Source organism: Salvelinus fontinalis, chromosome 26, assembly GCF_029448725.1.
Source record: "Salvelinus fontinalis isolate EN_2023a chromosome 26, ASM2944872v1, whole genome shotgun sequence".
Taxonomy (NCBI): Eukaryota; Metazoa; Chordata; class Actinopteri; order Salmoniformes; family Salmonidae; genus Salvelinus; species Salvelinus fontinalis.
The window spans coordinates 4,589,292-4,608,188 of NC_074690.1; the positions used below are offsets into that span (position 1 = coordinate 4,589,292).

Sequence of the window (18,897 nt, forward strand, 5' to 3'; positions counted from 1 at the left end):
CGCCATACTTCACTTCATTGTTAAATTACAGACATACGAGTCACCAGACCCACAGGGATGACTAACTCTGGACGTCCCTTTAATCTCCACTGAGTTAGCTACATCTGCTGTGAGGGTTTCTGCACCGTATATGGTGCCCCCAGGGCAGTTCAAGTTGTTGATGGAGGACCTCTGTGTTGAGGAATGGGATTCTTCTTAAATTGCTTGTAGTATTGTGCATTTTTATAAGTTGTGTTCATTGCATGGCTCACTTGGGAAAAATAAGCCTTACACTCAATGGGAATAAAATAAAGGTTAAATGAAATAAATATGACTACTCCACTGTTGATGATAACGTCCGCCAGGCCAGGGATGACTCCGTTTCTCTTGTACCTTTTGGGGATGGAGAGGTGTGAGTGATACCATTCCCAAGCCTAAATGCACGGATAGTTGTCTATGATGATATCATATCAGGACAGCAGACTATATTCAAGGTTTTCACGAGAGCACCTCATGTTTCTCTTAATTCAATCAATCAGTCATGCCCGTGGCTGTTGGTTTCACTCTCCGTCGAAGGACACAGTTGTCTCTGTGTTCTTTTCCTTATCTGTCTATCGTCTTCTTTTCAATCCTCTTCTTTTCTATCCTCTTCTTTTCTATCCTCTTCTTTTCTATCCTCTTCTTTTCTATCCTCTTCTTTTCTATCCTCTTCTTTTCTATCCTCTTCTTTTCTATCCTCTTCTTTTCTATCCTCTTCTTTTCTATCCTCTTCTTTTCTATCTCTTCTTTTCTATCCTCTTCTTTTCTATCCTCTTCTTTTCTATCTCTTCTTTTCTATCCTCTTCTTTTCTATCCTCTTCTTTTCTCTCCTCTTCTTTTCTATCTCTTCTTTTCTCTCCGTTGCCAGAGAAGACAGGATGTTTTCTGAGAATGAAATAAGAAACATTATTTTCCAAGTTCTGGACTGGCTTAGCGTTTGTACATAAACATGGTAAGAGTCTTCTTCTCTTATTTTCCCGCCTGTCACTTTAAAGTTTGTCTTTAGTGGGTTGTAGAGTCTTTATGATCTTGAGATAATTGAACAGGACCTCTGATTATCCCCCTTTACCCTGAAGTGTGCACTTGTTCGTTCACTCCATTTCAAGGCATTGGATTCGTGTAAGAAAATGTGCACACTTTGGATAGAATGGGAAGAAACTGAATTGGGAAACAGTGATTGATATTCAACAGTTCCCTCTCATCAAATGCTCTTATGATAAGAGTGTGTCAATAGGTTCTGTTTCCCCAAGTTACTGCCACCGTGACATTAAAACAGACAACCTGCTCCGTCTCCCCAGGTTACTGCCACCGTGACATTAAAACAGAGAACCTGCTCCGTCTCCCCAGGTTACTGCCACCGTGACATTAAACCAGACAACCTGCTCCGTCTCCCCAGGTTACTGCCACCGTGACATTAAAACAGACAACCTGCTCCGTCTCCCCAGGTTACTGCCACCGTGACATTAAACCAGACAACCTGCTCCGTCTCCCCAGGTTACTGCCACCGTGACATTAAAACAGACAACCTGCTCCGTCTCCCCAGGTTACTGCCACCGTGACATTAAACCAGACAACCTGCTCCGTCTCCCCAGGTTACTGCCACCGTGACATTAACAGAGAACCTGCTCCGTCTCCCCAGGTTACTGCCACCGTGACATTAAACCAGACAACCTGCTCCGTCTCCCCAGGTTACTGCCACCGTGACATTAAAACAGACAACCTGCTCCGTCTCCCCAGGTTACTGCCCCAGGTTACTGCCACCGTGACATTAAAACAGACAACCTGCTCCGTCTCCCCAGGTTACTGCCACCGTGACATTAAACCAGACAACCTGCTCCGTCTCCCCAGGTTACTGCCACCGTGACATTAAAACAGACAACCTGCTCCGTCTCCCCAGGTTACTGCCACCGTGACATTAAAACAGAGAACCTGCTCCGTCTCCCCAGGTTACTGCCACCGTGACATTAAAACAGACAACCTGCTCCGTCTCCCCAGGTTACTGCCACCGTGACATTAAAACAGAAAACCTGCTCCGTCTCCCCAGGTTACTGCCACCGTGACATTAAAACAGAGAACCTGCTCCGTCTCCCCAGGTTACTGCCACCGTGACATTAAAACAGACAACCTGCTCCGTCTCCCCAGGTTACTGCCACCGTGACATTAAACCAGACAACCTGCTCCGTCTCCCCAGGTTACTGCCACCGTGACATTAAAACAGACAACCTGCTCCGTCTCCCCAGGTTACTGCCACCGTGACATTAAAACAGACAACCTGCTCCGTCTCCCCAGGTTACTGCCACCGTGACATTAAACCAGACAACCTGCTCCGTCTCCCCAGGTTACTGCCACCGTGACATTAAAACAGAGAACCTGCTCCGTCTCCCCAGGTTACTGCCACCGTGACATTAAAACAGACAACCTGCTCCGTCTCCCCAGGTTACTGCCACCGTGACATTAAAACAGAGAACCTGCTCCGTCTCCCCAGGTTACTGCCCCCGTGACATTAAAACAGACAACCTGCTCCGTCTCCCCAGGTTACTGCCACCGTGACATTAAAACAGACAACCTGCTCCGTCTCCCCAGGTTACTGCCACCGTGACATTAAAACAGACAACCTGCTCCGTCTCCCCAGGTTACTGCCACCGTGACATTAAAACAGAGAACCTGCTCCGTCTCCCCAGGTTACTTCCACCGTGACATTAAAACAGACAACCTGCTCCGTCTCCCCAGGTTACTGCCACCGTGACATTAAAACAGAGAACCTGCTCCGTCTCCCCAGGTTACTGCCCCCGTGACATTAAAACAGAGAACCTGCTCCGTCTCCCCAGGTTACTGCCACCGTGACATTAAACCAGAGAACCTGCTCCGTCTCCCCAGGTTACTTCCACCGTGACATTAAACCAGAGAACCTGCTCCGTCTCCCCAGGTTACTTCCACCGTGACATTAAACCAGAGAACCTGCTCCGTCTCCCCAGGTTACTGCCACCGTGACATTAAAACAGAGAACCTGCTCCGTCTCCCCAGGTTACTGCCACCGTGACATTAAAACAGACAACCTGCTCCGTCTCCCCAGGTTACTGCCACCGTGACATTAAAACAGACAACCTGCTCCGTCTCCCCAGGTGTTACGCACGCCTCTGAGAAGAGGGAACGCAACTCCCTGCTACAACTCAACTCTCTGAAGTGCAAGAGGTATGGACTGTAGGTGCGAGCAAGGATGACACAAAGCAGATTTTACCGTTTACTTGGATTTATTTTCTTACACGGTAATATGGGGAAAAGGGGCTGGACGGAACCAAAGCAAAGAAAGTAAATATCAAAGTTCCCCCTCTCCTATCTAACCTGCCTACCCACTTAACTTACCTAACTTAGCACCGTCTGGTGCCCTAACCAAAATACAGGGGGTGGTCCGCCCAGGTCTTACCTAGTGTGCCTAGACAGTAAATATACTACGGGTATATGTATGCCCTCGGGCCTCTTGCCTAAGCACTCCCAAAGTGCCTTCTCCTTCCCCCCTGGGAACAAACGAAACAGAGTAATTATTAACGATTTCACAAACACTCACAAACACAGGACATAGCAAAACTGCTACCAACAACAACAGTACATACCACACTTTCTGATACACAACCAACACTATATCACAATCTAATTTTTTCTCTCTCTCAATCTCCAAATCTCTCCTCTCTCTCCTCTCTCTCCTCTCTCTCCTCTCTCTCCTCTCTCTCCTCTCTCTCCTCTCAATTTTCCTGGGCAGAACACTGGCTTTTATCTTCAGGTGGCAATGGTGATTAGTGTCAGCTGCTTCTTGACGAGGGGGTGGGGTCAGCTCCAATCACCAATTAGCCTGGGGTTGACCAATCAGCTGGTTGGGGAGTACTTCAGGAAGCCATCTCCTGAAACACACACTCAAATACAAAACAGAACACAGAAACTGGGGAACGTAACACCAGGTTACTGCCACCGTGACATTAAAACAGACAACCTGCTCCGTCTCCCCAGGTTACTGCCACCGTGACATTAAAACAGACAACCTGCTCCGTCTCCCCAGGTTACTGCCACCGTGACATTAAAACAGAGAACCTGCTCCGTCTCCCCAGGTTACTGCCACCGTGACATTAAAACAGAGAACCTGCTCCGTCTCCCCAGGTTACTGCCACCGTGACATTAAAACAGACAACCTGCTCCGTCTCCCCAGGTTACTGCCACCGTGACATTAAAACAGACAATCTGCTCCGTCTCCCCAGGTTACTTCCACCGTGACATTAAACCAGAGAACCTGCTCTGTATGGGTCCAGAGTTGGTGAAGATAGCTGACTTTGGGTTGGCCAGAGAGATACGCTCCCAGCCTCCCTACACTGAATACGTCTCAACTAGATGGTAAGATGTTTGATTTGCACACCAGTCAAAAGTTTGGACACACCTACTCATTCCAGGGTTTTTCTTTATTTTTTACTATTTTCTACATTGTAGAATGATAGTGAAGACATCAAAACTATGAAATAACACATATGGAATCATGTAGTAACCAAATTAGTTTCATCATAGCGCGTGATGGTTTTTGTGTGCAAAACTGTCATCAAGGCAAAGGGTGGCTACTTTGAAGAATCTCAAATACATAAAAAAAAAAATTTGATTTGTTTACACTTTTTTTGGTTACTACATGATTCCATATGTGTTATTTCATAGTTTTGATGTCTTCACTATTATTCTACAACGTAGAAAAGAGTAAAAATACAAAAGAACCCTGGAATGAGTAGGTGTATCCAAACATTTGCCTGGTACTGTATAGCACGTACTGTAACAGTGGGTTCTGAGTTGTCAGCTACGCCAGTGTGTTTCTGGTGAACTTTTCCCCTATTTTTTTTTTTATTCTTTACAATTATTTTTGTATCATAATTATAAAGATAAATAAAATACAATAAGAAGATCACATGAGAAACAAAACAACATCAAATAGCATCAGAGATCATTTTAGAGCTTGTGCTGTTAGCACAGATACATACGGTGAACCTCTGACCTTCAAGTGGTTTTTGACCTTCAAGTGGTTTTTGACCTTCGAGTGGTTTTTGACCTTCAAGTGGTTTTGACCTTCGAGTGGTTTTTGACCTTCGAGTGGTTTTTGACCTTCGAGTGGTTTTTGACCTTCGAGTGGTTTTTGACCTTCAAGTGGTTTTTGACCTTCCAGTGGTTTACTTAGTGAGTTTAAAGCCTGGCAGACCTCTGCAGCACGTGAGGTGGGGCTGAACCTACGTGGTCTACACTGTTGTCTGTCTGTAAAGCCGTTGTAACATGCTTTGGTAATTTCACCTGGCATGTGATTTAGAGCTCAGGGATGAAATGATTTCTGACTCATCGCAGGTTAATCCCTTCAGAAAACACAGGACAGGAATAACAACTGTGTGTGTGTGTGTGTGTGTGTGTGTGTGTGTGTGTGCATACAGTGAAGTATTCAGACCCCTTGACTTTTTCCACATTTTGTTACGTTACAGCCTTATTCTAAAATGTATTAAATACATTTTTCCCATCCTCAATCTACACACAATACCACATAATGACAAAGCAAAAACAGTTACAAAAATAATAATTGCAAGTCCGGGCTCTGGCTGGGCCACTCAAGGATATTCAGAGACCCGAAGCCACTCCTGTGTTTTCTTGGCTGTGTGCTTATGGTCATTGTCTTGTTGGTAGGTGAACCTTCGCCCCAGTCTGAGGTCCTGAGCGCTCTGGAGCAGGTTTTCATCAAGGATCTCTCTGTACTTTGCTCCGTTCATCTTTCCCTTGATCCTGACTAGTCTCCCAGTCCCTGCTGCTGAAAAATATCCCCACAGCATGATGCTGCCACCACCATGCTTCGCCGGAGGGATGGTGCCAGGTTTCCTCCAGACGTGATGCTTGGCATTCAGGCCAAAGAGTTCAATCTTGGGTTCATCAGACCAGAGAATCTTGTTTCTCATGGTCAGAGTCCTTTAGGTGCCTTTTGGCAAACTCCAATTGGGCTGTCATGTGCCTTTTACTGAGGAGTGGCTTCCGTCTGGCCACTCTACCATAAAGGCCTGATTGGTGGAGTGCTGCACAGATGGTTGTCCTTCTGGAAGGTTCTCCCATCTCCACAGAGGAACTCTGGAGCTCTGTCAGAGTGACCATCGGGTTCTTGGTCCCCCGATTGCTCAGTTTGACCAGACGGCCAGCTTGGTGGTTCAAAACCTCTTCCATTTAAGAATGATGGAGGCCACTGTGTTCTTGGAGACCTTCAATGCTGCAGAAATGTTTTGGTACCCTTCCCAGATCTGTGCCTCGACACAATCTTGTCTCGGAGTTCTACAGACAATTATTTTGACCTGATGGCTTGGTTTTTGCTCTGACATGCACTGTCAACTGTGGGATCTTATATAGACAGGTGTGTGCCTTTCCAAATCATGTCCAATCAATTGAATTTAACACAGGTGGACTCCAATCAAGTTGTAGAAACATCTCAAGGATGATCAATGGAAACAGGATGCACCTGAGCTCAATATCGAATCTCATAGCAAAGGGTCTGAATACTTATGTAAATAAGGTATTTCAGTTTTTTATTTGTAATACATTTGCGAACAATTCTAAAAACCTGTTTTCGCTATGTCATTATCAGGTATTGTGTGTAGATTAATGAAGATTTGTATTTATTTAATACATGTTAGAATAAGGCTCTATCGTAACAATGTGGAAAAAGTGAACGGGTCTGAATACTTTCCGAATGCACAGAATGCAAGCGTGTGTGTGTGTGTGTGTGTGTGTGTGTGTGTGTGTGTGTGTGTGTGTGTGTGTGTGTGTGTGTGTGTCTATATGCATGCGAGTGTGTGTTATAGTCTGACAGATCCTCCTGTCTCCTCCCGTCCCCAGGTACCGAGCCCCTGAGGTTCTCCTGAGGTCCCAGTCCTATAGCTCTCCTATAGACATCTGGGCAGTGGGCTGCATCATGGCAGAGCTCTACACACTCAGACCTCTGTTCCCTGGAAACAGCGAGGTGGACGAGATCTTCAAGATCTGCCAGGTGCTAGGCACCATGAAGAAGGTGGGCAAGAATATTCATTCACACACACACACACACACACACACACACACTTGCTGAAGAGATTCAGTGGTCGATGTCTATTTCATTATCATGGCTTTCTATACATGTGTGTGTGAAACTCACTCATCCCCTTATGTTGCTGTTACTGCTGATGTTACTGCTGATGTTACTGCTGATGTTACTGCTGATGTTACTGTTACTGCTGATGTTACTGCTGATGTTACTGCTGATGTTACTGTTACTGCTGATGTTACTGCTGATGTTACTGCTGATGTTACTGCTGATGTTACTGCTGATGTTACTGCTGATGTTACTGCTGATGATGCTGCTGATGTTACTGCTGATGTTACTGTTACTGCTGATGTTACTGCTGTTGTTACTGCTGATGTTACTGTTGATGTTACTGCTGATGTTACTGCTGATGTTACTGCTGTTGTTACTGCTGTTGTTACTGCTGATGTTACTGCTGCTGTTACTGCTGCTGTTACTGCTGTTGTTACTGCTGATGTTACTGCTGATGATGCTGCTGATGTTACTGCTGATGTTACTGTTACTGCTGATGTTACTGCTGATGTTACTGCTGATGTTACTGCTGATGTTACTGTTGATGTTACTGTTGATGTTACTGCTGATGTTACTGCTGATGTTACTGCTGATGTTACTGCTGATGTTACTGTTGATGTTACTGCTGATGTTACTGCTGATGTTACTGCTGTTGTTACTGCTGATGTTACTGCTGATGTTACTGCTGATGTTACTGCTGATGTTACTGTTGATGTTACTGCTGATGTTACTGCTGTTGTTACTGCTGATGTTACTGTTGCTGTTACTGTTGCTGTTACTGCTGATGTTACTGCTGATGTTACTGCTGATGTTACTGCTGATGTTACTGCTGATGTTACTGTTACTGTTACTGCTGATGTTACTGTTGCTGTTACTGCTGATGTTACTGCTGTTGTTACTGCTGTTGTTACTGCTGATGTTACTGCTGTTGTTACTGCTGATGTTACTGTTACTGCTGATGTTACTGTTACTGCTGATGTTACTGCTGATGTTACTGTTACTGCTGATGTTACTGCTGATGTTACTGTTACTGCTGATGTTACTGTTGATGTTACTGCTGATGTTACTGTTGATGTTACTGTTACTGCTGATGTTACTGCTGATGTTACTGTTACTGCTGATGTTACTGTTACTGCTGATGTTACTGCTGATGTTACTGCTGATGATACTGCTGATGATACTGCTGATGTTACTGCTGATGTTACTGCTGATGTTACTGCTGATGTTACTGCTGATGATACTGCTGATGTTACTGCTGATGTTACTGCTGATGTTACTGCTGATGTTACTGTTACTGCTGATGTTACTGCTGTTGTTACTGCTGTTGTTACTGCTGATGTTACTGCTGATGTTACTGTTACTGCTGATGTTACTGTTACTGTTACTGTTGATGTTACTGCTGATGTTACTGCTGATGTTACTGCTGATGTTACTGCTGATGTTACTGCTGATGTTACTGCTGATGTTACTGTTGCTGTTACTGTTGCTGTTACTGTTGCTGTTACTGCTGATGTTACTGCTGTTGTTACTGCTGTTGTTACTGCTGATGTTACTGCTGATGATGCTGCTGATGTTACTGCTGATGTTACTGTTCCTGCTGATGTTACTGCTGATGTTACTGCTGATGTTACTGTTACTGCTGATGTTACTGTTGATGTTACTGCTGATGTTACTGTTGATGTTACTGTTACTGCTGATGTTACTGCTGATGTTACTGCTGATGTTACTGTTACTGCTGATGTTACTGCTGATGTTACTGCTGATGATACTGCTGATGTTACTGCTGATGTTACTGCTGATGTTACTGCTGATGTTACTGCTGATGATACTGCTGATGTTACTGCTGATGTTACTGCTGATGTTACTGCTGATGTTACTGTTACTGCTGATGTTACTGCTGTTGTTACTGCTGTTGTTACTGCTGATGTTACTGCTGATGTTACTGCTGATGTTACTTCTGATGTTACTGTTGCTGTTACTGCTGATGTTACTGCTGATGTTACTGTTACTGCTGATGTTACTGCTGATGTTACTGCTGTTGTTACTGTTACTGCTGATGTTACTGTTACTGCTGATGTTACTGCTGATGTTACTGCTGATGTTACTGCTGTTGTTACTGCTGATGTTACTGTTGCTGTTACTGCTGATGTTACTGCTGCTGTTACTGCTGATGTTGCTGTTACTGCTGATGTTACTGTTGCTGTTACTGCTGATGTTACTGCTGATGTTACTGCTGATGTTACTGCTGATGTTACTGCTGATGTTACTGTTACTGCTGATGTTACTGCTGATGTTACTACTGATGTTACTGTTACTGCTGATGTTACTGTTGATGTTACTGCTGATGTTACTGCTGATGTTACTGCTGATGTTACTGCTGATGTTACTGTTACTGCTGATGTTACTGCTGATGATACTGCTGATGTTACTGCTGATGTTACTGCTGATGTTACTGCTGCTGTTATTGCTGATGTTACTGTTGCTGCTGTTACTGCTGATGTTACTGCTGATGTTACTGTTACTGCTGATGTTACTGCTGATGTTACTGCTGATGTTACTGCTGATGTTACTGCTGATGTTACTGCTGATGTTGCTGTTACTGCTGATGTTACTGCTGCTGTTACTGTTGATGTTACTGCTGATGTTACTGCTGATGTTACTGTTGCTGTTACTGCTGATGTTACTGTTGCTGTTACTGCTGATGTTACTGCTGCTGTTACTGCTGTTGTTACTGCTGATGTTACTGCTGATGTTACTGCTGATGTTACTGCTGATGTTACTGTTGCTGTTACTGCTGATGTTACTGCTGCTGTTACTGCTGTTACTGCTGTTGTTGCTGTTACTGCTGATGTTACTGCTGTTACTGCTGTTACTGCTGTTACTGCTGTTGTTGCTGTTACTGCTGCTGTTACTGCTGTTACTGCTGTTGTTACTGCTGATGTTACTGTTGCTGTTACTGCTGCTGTTACTGCTGCTGTTACTGCTGATGTTACTGCTGCTGTTACTGCTGCTGTTACTGCTGCTGTTACTGCTGTTGTTACTGCTGATGTTACTGCTGTTGTTGCTGTTACTGCTGTTACTGCTGTTGTTGCTGTTACTGCTCTTGCTGTTGTTGTTGCTGTTACTGCTGATGTTACTGCTGATGTTACTGCTGATGTTACTGCTGATGTTACTGCTGATGTTACTGCTGTTGTTGCTGTTGTTGCTGTTACTGCTGTTGTTGCTGTTGTTGCTGTTACTGCTGTTGTTGCTGTTACTGCTGTTGTTACTGCTGTTGTTGCTGTTACTGCTGTTGTTGCTGTTACTGCTGTTGTTGCTGTTACTGCTGATGTTACTGCTGCTGTTACTGCTGCTGTTACTGTTGCTGTTACTGCTGTTGTTGCTGTTACTGCTGTTACTGCTGCTGTTACTGCTGATGTTACTGCTGTTGTTGCTGTTACTGCTGTTGTTGCTGTTACTGCTCTTGCTGCTGTTGTTGCTGTTACTGCTCTTGCTGCTGTTGTTGCTGTTACTGCTGATGTTACTGATGTTACTGCTGTTGTTGCTGTTACTGCTCTTGCTGTTGTTGATGGTAGTGTTGCTTTTACTGTTGCTGATGTTACTGTAGTTGCCTGTTACTGTTGCTGTGATTTTATTTATTTTTTTACCCCAATTTCGTGTTACAATCTTGTCTCATCGAGAGCCATGCGTCCTTTGAAACACAACCCTGCCAAGCCGCACTGCTTCTTGACCCTGAAGCCAGCCGCACTGCTTCTTGACCCTGAAGCCAGCCGCACTGCTTCTTGACCCTGAAGCCAGCCGCACTGCTTCTTGACCCTGAAGCCAGCCGCACTGCTTCTTGACCCTGAAGCCAGCCGCACTGCTTCTTGACCCTGAAGCCAGCCGCACTGCTTCTTGACCCTGAAGCCAGCCGCACTGCTTCTTGAACCTGAAGCCAGCCGCACTGCTTCTTGACCCTGAAGCCAGCCGCACTGCTTCTTGACCCTGAAGCCAGCCGCACTGCTTCTTGACCCTGAAGCCAGCCGCACTGCTTCTTGACCCTGAAGCCAGCCGCACTGCTTCTTGAACCTGAAGCCAGCCGCACTGCTTCTTGACCCTGAAGCCAGCCGCACTGCTTCTTGACCCTGAAGCCAGCCGCACTGCTTCTTGACCCTGAAGCCAGCCGCACTGCTTCTTGACCCTGAAGCCAGCCGCACTGCTTCTTGACCCTGAAGCCAGCCGCACTGCTTCTTGACCCTGAAGCCAGCCGCACTGCTTCTTGACCCTGAAGCCAGCCGCACTGCTTCTTGACCCTGAAGCCAGCCGCACTGCTTCTTGACCCTGAAGCCAGCCGCACTGCTTCTTGACCCTGAAGCCAGCCGCACTGCTTCTTGACCCTGAAGCCAGCCGCACTGCTTCTTGACCCTGAAGCCAGCCGCACTGCTTCTTGACCCTGAAGCCAGCCGCACTGCTTCTTGACCCTGAAGCCAGCCGCACTGCTTCTTGACCCTGAAGCCAGCCGCACTGCTTCTTGACCCTGAAGCCAGCCGCACTGCTTCTTGACCCTGAAGCCAGCCGCACTGCTTCTTGACCCTGAAGCCAGCCGCACTGCTTCTTGACCCTGAAGCCAGCCGCACTGCTTCTTGACACTGAAGCCAGCCGCACTGCTTCTTGACACTGAAGCCAGCCGCACTGCTTCTTGACCCTGAAGCCAGCCGCCCGCACTGCTTCTTGACCCTGAAGCCAGCCGCACTGCTTCTTGACCCTGAAGCCAGCCGCACTGCTTCTTGACCCTGAAGCCAGCCGCACTGCTTCTTGACCCTGAAGCCAGCCGCACTGCTTCTTGACCCTGAAGCCAGCCAGCCGCACTGCTTCTTGACCCTGAAGCCAGCCGCACTGCTTCTTGACCCTGAAGCCAGCCGCCCGCACTGCTTCTTGACCCTGAAGCCAGCCGCCCGCACTGCTTCTTGACCCTGAAGCCAGCCGCCCGCACTGCTTCTTGACCCTGAAGCCAGCCGCACTGCTTCTTGACCCTGAAGCCAGCCGCACTGCTTCTTGAACCTGAAGCCAGCCGCACTGCTTCTTGAACCTGAAGCCAGCCGCACTGCTTCTTGACCCTGAAGCCGCCCGCACTGCTTCTTGACCCTGAAGCCGCCCGCACTGCTTCTTGACCCTGAAGCCAGCCGCACTGCTTCTTGACCCTGAAGCCAGCCGCACTGCTTCTTGACCCTGAAGCCAGCCGCACTGCTTCTTGACCCTGAAGCCAGCCGCACTGCTTCTTGACCCTGAAGCCAGCCGCACTGCTTCTTGACCCTGAAGCCAGCCGCACTGCTTCTTGACCCTGAAGCCAGCCGCCCGCACTGCTTCTTGACCCTGAAGCCAGCCGCCCGCACTGCTTCTTGACCCTGAAGCCAGCCGCACTGCTTCTTGACCCTGAAGCCAGCCGCCCGCACTGCTTCTTGACCCTGAAGCCAGCCGCACTGCTTCTTGACCCTGAAGCCAGCCGCAATAGTGTGTCGGAGAAAATGCCGTCCAACTGACAATCAAAGTCAGCTTGCAGGTGCCCGGCCTGCCACAAGTAGTCCCTAGAGCACGATGAGACAAGGAAACTCCCCTAACCCGGACGATGCTGGGCCAATTGTGTGCCGCCTCATGGGTCTCCCTGTCACGGCCGACTGCGACACAGCCTGGGATCGAACCCGAGGCTGTAGTAACGCCTCAGCGCCTTAGACCGCTGCACCAATCGGGAGGCTCTGTTACTGTTTTTACTTGTTGTTGTTGTTGCTTAATCAACTTTCTTTCTCCATCTTCCCACTATCAGACGGACTGGCCCGAGGGCTACAACCTAGCAGCCTCAATGAACTTTCGTTTCCCCCAGTGTGTCCCGACCAGCCTGCGCTTGCTGGTCCCCAACGCCTCCAATGAGGCCCTGGTTCTGATGAGGGACATGCTGCAGTGGGACCCCCAGAAGAGACCCACCGCCGTGCAGGTATACATGTTAACCCTAACCCCAGAGACCCACCATCAATGAGGATTAATATGCTGATTACTCACTGTGTTCCAGGCTCTGAGGTACCTGTACTTCCAGGTGGGCCAGGCGTTGGGTCCTCCACCTCAGTACCTGGAGGAGCACAAAGCCCAGAGCAGGACCGCAGCAGCTCAGCAGGCCTCCTCTACAGAGTCCAAACCTCTCCCCCTCTGTAAGGCCAACCTCCAGACCATCTTAGAGACTCAGCCAACACACACCCAGGGACAGGGCAGGGTCCACCACCACCAGCCCCTCCAGCAGATCCACCAGCCTCAGCACAACACAGACCATCACAGACACTCCAACACAGACTGGGACGGACACAGCCAGCACCAGTACCAGCCATCCCTCAGCCTGGTCAAACACACCCAGCCACAGGTGAGTGGTTTAGCCAGCCATCCCCCCTCAGCCTGGTCAAACACACCCAGCCACAGGTTAGTGGTTTAGCCAGCCATCCTTACTCAGCCTGGTCAAACACACCCAGCCACATGTTAGTGGTTTAGCCAGCCATCCCTACTCAGCCTGGTCAAACACACCCAGCCACAGGTTAGTGGTTTAGCCAGCCATCCCTACTCAGCCTGGTCAAACACACCCAGCCACAGGTTAGTGGTTTAGCCAGCCATCCCTACTCAGCCTGGTCAAACACACCCAGCCACATGTTAGTGGTTTAGCCAGCCATCCCTACTCAGCCTGGTCAAACACACCCAGCCACAGGTTAGTGGTTTAGCCAGCCATCCCTACTCAGCCTGGTCAAATACACCCAGCCACAGGTTAGTGGTTTAGCCAGCCATCCCCCCCTCAGCCTGGTCAAACACACCCAGCCACAGGTTAGTGGTTTAGCCAGCCATCCCTACTCAGCCTGGTCAAATACACCCAGCCACAGGTTAGTGGTTTAGCCAGCCATCCCTACTCAGCCTGGTCAAACACACCCAGCCACAGGTTAGTGGTTTAGCCAGCCATCCCTACTCAGCCTGGTCAAATACACCCAGCCACAGGTTAGTGGTTTAGCCAGCCATCCCCCCCTCAGCCTGGTCAAACACACCCAGCCACAGGTTAGTGGTTTAGCCAGCCATCCCTACTCAGCCTGGTCAAATACACCCAGCCACAGGTTAGTGGTTTAGCCAGCCATCCCTACTCAGCCTGGTCAAACACACCCAGGCACAGGTTAGTGGTTTAGCCAGCCATCCCCCCTCAGCCTGGTCAAACACACCCAGGCACAGGTTAGTGGTTTAGCCAGCCATCCCCCCTCAGCCTGGTCAAACACACCCAGCCACAGGTTAGTGGTTTAGCCAGCCATCCCCCCTCAGCCTGGTCAAATACCCAGCCACAGGTTAGTGGTTTAGCCAGCCATCCCCCCTCAGCCTGGTCAAACATTATGGAGATTATGTGGAGATGACTGTGGCTGGGTATTTGGGGCTCTGGATAAGAGAGTCTGCTAAATGACTCACCACTGTAAGTGGCTCTGGATCAGAGAGTCTGTTAAATGACTCACTACTGTAGTGGCTCTGGATAAGAGAGTCTGCTAAATGACTCACTACTGTAGTGGCTCTGGATCAGAGAGTCTGTTAAATGACTCACTACTGTAGTGGCTCTGGATAAGAGAGTCTGTTAAATGACTCACTACTGTAGTGGTTCTGGATCAAAGAGTCTGTTAAATGACTCACTACTGTAGTGGCTCTGGATCAGAGAGTCTGCTAAATGACTCACTACTGTAGTGGTTCTGGATCAAAGAGTCTGTTAAATGACTCACTACTGTAGTGGCTCTGGACAAGAGAGTCTGTTAAATGTAGTGTCTCTGGATAAGAGAGGACTTCAATGGGATAGTGACTTCAATGGGATAGTACTGTATTGTATACAATAGGCTGGGATATTTTATTTAACCTTTATTTAACCTTTATTTAACTATTTAACTACAAATCCTTATTTACAATGACGACCTAGGAACAGTGGGTTAACTGCCTTGTTCAGGGGCAGATTGACAGATTTGTACCTTGTCAGCTCGGGGATTTGATCTTGCAACCTTTCGGTTACTAGTCCAATGCTCTAACCACTAGGCTACCTGCCTCCCCTACACTCTAACCACGAGGCTACCTGCCGCCCCTACACTCTAACCACTAGGCTACCTGTCTCTAACCACTAGGCTACCTGCCTCTAACCACTAGGCTACCTGCCTCTAACCACTAGGCTACCTGCCGCCCCTCCACTCTAACCACTAGGCTACCTGCCGCCCCTCCACTCTAACCACTAGGCTACCTGCCGCCCCTCCACTCTAACCACTAGGCTACCTGCCGCCCCTCCACTCTAACCACTAGGCTACCTGCCGCCCCTCCACTCTAACCACTCTAGCCTAGGCTACCTGCCACCCCTCCACTCTAACCACTAGTCTACCTGCCACCCCTCCACTCTAACCACTAGGCTACCTGCCACCCCTCCACTCTAACCACTAGGCTACCTGCCTCCCCTCCACTCTAACCACTAGGCTACCTGCCGCCCCTACACTCTAACCACTAGGCTACCTGCCGCCCCTACACTCTAACCACTAGGCTACCTGCCGCCCCTACACTCTAACCACTAGGCTACCTGCCGCCCCTCCACTCTAACCACTAGGCTACCTGCCGCCCCTCCACTCTAACCACTAGGCTACCTGCCGCCCCTACACTCTAACCACTAGGCTACCTGCCACCCCTCCACTCTAACCACTAGGCTACCTGCCGCCCCTACACTCTAACCACTGGGCTACCTGCCTCTAACCACTAGGCTACCTGCCACCTCTACACTCTAACCACTAGACTACCTGCTGCCCCTACACTCTAACCACTAGGCTACCTGCCGCCCCTCCACTCTAACCACCAGGCTACCTGCCGCCCCATATACTTTAAAGTCAATAGCTTCTTGTATCCGATAGAAACACACTGTCAATGTGAAGAGGTTCTGTGTTGTTAAACATTATATACTGTCAGTCTATCAATTAATGTCCTCTCAAATGGGGTTATTATACACTGAACAAAAATATAAACGCAACATGTGAAGTGTTGGTCCCATGTTTAATGAGCTGAAATAAAAGATCCCAGAAATGTTCCGTAGGCACAAAAAGCTTATTTCTCTCAAAATGTTGTGCACAAATTTGTTTCCATCCCTGTTAGTGAGCTTTTCTCCTTTGTCAAGATAATCCATTCACCTGACAGGTGTGGCATATCAACAAGCTGATTAAACAGCATGATCATTACACAGGTGCACCTTGTGCTGGTGACAATAAAAGGCCACTCTAAAATGTGCAGTTTTGTCACACAACACCATGCAACAGATGTCTTAAGTTTTGAGGGAGTGTGCATGCTGACACACACCAAAGCTGTTGCCAGATAATTAAATGTTCATTTCACTACCATAAGCCGTCTCCAACGTCATTTTAGAGAATTTGGTAGTACGCCCAACCGGCCTCACAACCGCAGACCCACGTGCATGGCGTCATATGGGTGAGCGATTTGTTGATGTCAACGTTGTGAACAGAGTGCCCCTTGGTGGGGTTATGGTATGTTACAGACTGTTACGTACACCTCTGAGAAGAGGGAACGCAACTCCCTGCTACAACTCAACTCTCTGAAGTGCAAGAGGTATGGACTGTAGGTGCGAGCAAGTATGACACAAAAGCAGAATTTACCATTTACTAGGATTTATTTTTATACACGGTAATATGGGGAAAAGGGGCTGGACGGAACCAAAGCAAAGAAAGTAAATATCAAAGTTCCCTCTCTCCTATCTAACCTGCCTACCCACTTAACTTACCTAACTTAGCACCACCTGGTGCCTTAACCAAAATACAGGGGGTGGTCCGCCCAGGTCTTACCTAGTGTGCCTAGACAGTAAATATACTACGGGTATATGTATGCCCGCGGGCCTCTTGCCTAAGCACTCCCTAAGTGCCTTCCCCTTCCCCCCTGGGAACAAATGAAACAGAGTAATTATTAACAATTTCACAAACACTCACAAACACAGGACATAGCAAAGCTGCTACCAACAACAACTAATATAGTACATACCAACACTTTCTGATACACAACCAACACTATACAAAATATTCAATTCTATCTCTGATCTCTTTTCCTTCTCTCTCTAATGCATTCAATCTCCCTCTAATCTTTCTCCAAAATATTCAATTCTATCTCTGATCTCCAAATCTCTACCCTCCTCTTCCTGAGCAGAACACTGGCTTTTATCTTCAGGTGGCAATGGTGATTAGAGTCAGCTGCTTCTTGACGAGGGGGCGGGGTCAGCTCCAATCACCAATTAGCCTGGGGTTGACCAATCAGCTGGTTGGGGAGTACTTCAGGAAGCCATCTCCTGAAACACACACACTCAAATACAAACCAGAAACTGGGGAACGTAACACAGACAATGAACACAATTGCATTTCATTTATGGTAATTTGAGACGAGATCCCGAGGCCCGTTGTCATGTCGTCATAACCTCATATTTCAGTATGATATTGCACAGCCCCATGTCGCAAGGATCTGTACACAATTCCTGGAAGCTGAAAATGTCCCAGTTCTTCCATGGCCTGCATACTCACCAGATATGTCACCCAATGAGCATGTTTGGGATGCTCTGGATTGACGTGTACGACATTGTTCCAGTTCCCACCAATATCCAGCAACTTCACACAGCCATTGTAGAGGAGTGGGACAACATTCCACAGGCCACAAATCAACAGCCTGATCAACTCTATGTGAAGGAGATATGTTGCACTGAATGAGGCAAATGGTGGTCACACCAGATACTGACTGGTTTTCTGATCCACACCCCTTTCTTTATTAAGGTATCAGAACAACAGATGCATATCTGTATTCCCAGTCATGTGAAATCCATAGATTAGGGCCTAGTGAATTTATTTATTTCAATTGTCTGATTTTCCTTACACGAACTGTAAATCAGTAAAATATTTGATATTTGACAATACAAAATACAGATTTTAAAAACCACATTGTGGACCACTCAAAGATTAATGAGACGCTAAAAGCAGTCCTAAACAAACATGGTACTGTATTTTATGTGGAGTCCTCTATGACACATGACATCGTTATCATGTAGTATTTGATGTGGAACTTGTCCAACAGAAAGCCACTCCAGCAGGGTGTGAGAACACCATGTCAGGGTTCAGGAGCGGTAGGAGGCGGTGGGGTCAGACGTCAGTGAAGGCAGCAGACACCTGGGACGAGGTGGAGGATTCTGACCTGGGTATCTCCTTCTCCAAGAAACCCAGCATCGTATCTCTCAGGGACAAACACCAGGACAACGACAACTACCGGTAGGTCCTTCTGCTTCTTCCTCTCCTCATGCCTGGCTAGTGACTAGGTCCTTCTGCTTCTTCCCCTCGTCATGTCTGGCTAGTGACTAGGTCCTTCTGCTTCTTCCCCTCGTCATGCCTGGCTAGTGACTAGGTCCTTCTGCTTCTTCCCCTCGTCATGCCTGGCTAGGGACTAGGTCCTTCTGCTTCTTCCCCTCGTCATGCCTGGCTAGTGACTAGGTCCTTATGCCTCTTCCCCTCGTCATGCCTGGCTAGTGACTAGGTCCTTATGCCTCTTCCCCTCGTCATGCCTGGCTAGTGACTAGGTCCTTATGCCTCTTCCCCTCGTCATGCCTGGCTAGTGACTAGGTCCTTCTGCTTCTTCCCCTCGTCATGCCTGGCTAGTGACTAGGTCCTTATGCCTCTTCCCCTCGTCATGCCTGGCTAGTGACTAGGTCCTTATGCCTCTTCCCC

General features: G+C 47.9%; 1 pseudogene; it reads left to right on the forward strand.

Moving 5' to 3' along the window:
* Nucleotides 1-18,897, forward strand: part of LOC129823566 (serine/threonine-protein kinase MAK-like) — a 60,555-nt pseudogene that overhangs the window by 25,920 nt on the left and 15,738 nt on the right.